Source organism: Octodon degus, unplaced genomic scaffold, assembly GCF_000260255.1.
Source record: "Octodon degus isolate 3935 unplaced genomic scaffold, OctDeg1.0 scaffold00274, whole genome shotgun sequence".
In the NCBI taxonomy this organism is placed as follows: domain Eukaryota; kingdom Metazoa; phylum Chordata; class Mammalia; order Rodentia; family Octodontidae; genus Octodon; species Octodon degus.
Window position 1 is genome coordinate 1,392,935 of NW_004524850.1, and position 3,600 is coordinate 1,396,534.

Sequence of the window (3,600 nt, forward strand, 5' to 3'; positions counted from 1 at the left end):
GTGAGCCGGGGCTGGGCGGGCATCGCGAGGGAGAAATCCTCACGCTCGGCTCGGAGGGCGCCCGGGTGTCCCCCAGGTGCAGGGGGGGCGGGGGGGGGAGAGGGAGAGACAGAGAGAGAGACACAGACAGAGACAGAGAGATGCAGAGAGACAGAGAGACAGAGACAGCGAGATGCAGAGAGACAGAGACAGAGACAGCGAGATGCAGAGAGACAGAGACAGAGACACAGAGACAGCGAGAGAGATGCAGACAGAGACAGAGACAGAGAGACAGAGAGAGACAGAGACAGCGAGATGCAGAGAGACAGAGACAGAGACAGCGAGAGATGCAGAGAGACAGAGACAGAGACACAGAGACAGCGAGAGAGATGCAGACAGAGACAGAGACAGAGAGACAGAGAGAGACAGAGACAGCAAGAGATGCAGAGAGACAGAGACAGACAGGGACAGAGAGACAGAGAGAGACAGAGACAGCGAGAGAGATGCAGAGACACAGAGACAGAGACACAGAGAGAGACACAGAGACAGAGAGACCGAGAGAGACAGAGAGAGACAGCGAGAGAGATGCAGACAGAGACAGAGATAGAGACAGACAGAGACAGAGACAGACAGAGACAGCGAGATGCAGAGAGACAGAGAGACAGAGACAGCGAGAGATGCAGAGAGACAGAGACAGAGACACAGAGACAGACAGAGACACAGAGACAGCGAGAGAGATGCAGAGAGAGACAGAGACAGAGATGCAGAGACACAGAGAGAGACGCACAGAGACGGGGGTTTCGGGTGGCTTTGTGGCTGCGGGTGAGCGCCGCCTGCCGTCCTGCTTTCCTGTGTGTGCGTGTGCGTGTTCGTGTGCGTGTTCGTGTGCGTGTGCGCGTGCGTGTGTGTGTGCGCGTGTGTGTGCGCGTGTGGATGATCTCTCCTGTTGTATCCCATCTGCTGTGTATGTCTATAATCTATCGTCTACGTATCTTTCTGTCACCTGTCTCTATAATCTGTAGAGATTATGTGTCTCTGTAATCTATCGCCCGTCTCTCCGTCCCATCTGTGTCATCTGTCATCTATCAGTCATCCCCCATCCCCGTAGCCGTCATCTACGGAGCTGCCCGTCCCACGCCGGCAGCCCCGTGCACAGGGCAGGACAGCGTCCCGGGCCTCTGGGGCGCCTCCAGGCTCCCGCCCGCCCGCCCTCGGCAGCCCCCCACGCGGTGCGCCCGCTCTGCGGCCTCCGTGCCCCCCTTCTGGCGGGGCCTCCACCTGGCACCTGCCCTCGGAGCCGACCGGCCAGCCAGACCCCCCCCCGCGCCCGCCATGGCCTCTGCCTGCTGCCGGCCTCTACGGGGGGAGCAGCAGCCCACTCCCCGCGGCCGGGTGTCGCCTTCCAAGCGCTCCCGGGTCTGAGCTCCCTGTGCTGTGCCCGTTTCCATTTCGGTTTTTCAGGACAGGCTCTGAGCTCAGCACGCAGCCCCGCCTGCCCTCGAGCTTGGGGAGACCCGCCTGCCTCAGCCTCCCTAGGGCAGCAGTGACTGCGCGGGCCACACTGGCACCCGATCGTCCCTGCCGCTAGGGGCGCTGGCCCGAGCCTGGCCGGGTGCGGGCAGCTGTCTGACGGGCACACCCCTGGGAGCAGGCCCGGCAGCCCCCAGCCTGCCAAGCAGGGGCGCCCTGGAGCCCGAGGGGTGCCCTGGTGGCGGCGGCCGCCCGCACGGGCCTGCGGTGGGAGCCAGTTGCACTGCCGGCGACGTTCTCCTTCCTTCTCTTGGCGACAGCGTCTCCGCACGCAGCTGCCTCTGCCCTGAAGTCGCGGGCAGCCCAGGCTGCCTCCAGCGCGCCGCGGCGACCCTCCTGCCTCGGCCTCCCGCGCGCTGGGCTCGGGCTCCCCGGCCGGGTCGCAGCTCCCCCGGGGTCCCCCACGCCCCGGGGCCCAGGTGCAGGCGGGCGTGACCCCCAATGCCTGACTGCCAGGCAGAGCGGCTCCCCTGGGGACCGCGGGGCAGAAGCGGGGCGCTGGGGCTGCTCCCCTGAGGCTGGCCGCGGGAGGCCCGTTGTCGCCGGCGCCCAGCGCGTCGGTTTGTTTTGCGGCAATCCGGGTCTTTCTGCGCATCGCAGGCTGCTCTCGAACGCGCCGCGGCGACCCTCCTGCCTCAGCCTCCCGAGTGCGGGATGGCGGCTCCCCTCCTCCGCTCTCCCGCGCCCAGGCCCTGTCCTCCGCAGTGTGCAATAAACCCGGTGACCGCAGGACAAAAGCAAAAGCTGCGAAGCCCGCGCGGCCCGCGACCTGCGGCTCCTCTCGGCAGCCCGGGCTGGGTGGGCGCGCCCCACGGAGCCAGGCCGGCGGGCTTCCAGAGGCCGCAGCACAGCCTCAGCCCTGAGGACGGTGCCGGCTGCGGGGAGCGTGGCCACGACGCCCCTCCGTCCTTCCTGTCTGTCCCGTGCCACGCGACTTCCCTCCCACCCGCTGACCCGCACTGGACAATCTGCTGGGGTTTTGCTGTTAGCCTAGGAGTCCGGGCCTGTGTCGCCTGCGCACCCGAGCCCCTCTTGCCCAGCAGCAAGGCAGATGATGAGCGGGCCGCGCCTTACCTGGCACGCGTGGAAGCTGCGGTCGCAAGAGTCCCGGCGGCTGCCCGGCGCCCCGCAGCCCTCCCGGCCGGGTGCCCGCTGGCCGCGCCCGCCGCCTGTCTGCAGGTGCTCAGCTCGAGCTGGGCCTGCAGCGACAGCGGCAGCCAAAACCGGTTTTGAAATTTCCTGTGTAACGTCTGCCCTCCTCGCAGCGCGGGGCTGTCGCGGTCGCTGTCAGCCGCCACGCCCGGCGGCTCCTCCTCCTGCTGCTCCTCCCCACCCTGGCGGTTGTGTCCCTGCTGAGCGCGGAGTTGCTCGGTCGGCCACCAATTCCTGTTTTGTTTTGTTTTGTCTTTTGAAGTCAAGAAAGAGCCGCGACGGTCTGCCCGGCCCTCTTCAGCGTGGCCGCCCGGTGCCTTGCGAAATCCCACCTGCAGCGCCCCGGGACCCTCCGGAAGCGCCAGCCAGCTCCAGCCGCGTCCCCGTGCAGCCTCCCCCCAGGGCAGGTGCCACCAGGCCGCGCCCCGCCTCGGTCAGCCCCGCCGGGAGGCTGAGGCAGGAGGGTCTCCAGCGGGCTGCGCCAACCTGGCCACGTAGCAGGGCCCGCCGCGGCAGCGCAGGGGCATGAGAGGCGCAGGAGCGTGGGCAGCAGGAGCCACCGAGCTCGAAGTCACCCGCGCAGGAGGGCTGCTGGCTGCGGCGGGAGGACATGGGGGCGGCGGGTTGGAGGGCTTCAGCGCCTCTTTGCTCGGAGCGTCAGGACCTCACAGCCTCGCTGTCCCCGCCGCGTGTCTCCCTGCTTCCCACATCGGCTGTGGGCACCTTCCCCACGCTGTCCGCCATGGCCAGCCGCCCCGCACCAGCCGCCCCGCACCAGCCGCCCTGCACCCCACGCCCCGCACCAGCCGCCCTGCACCCCACGCCCTGCACCTCATGGTTCCAGAGCCCCCATTTCATGCTTTCCAAGTCTGCTGAATCTCCCCGGCTTTTGGGGGGCAGTGGAATGATCAGGAACCGAACTCAGGCCCTGGCGCCTGC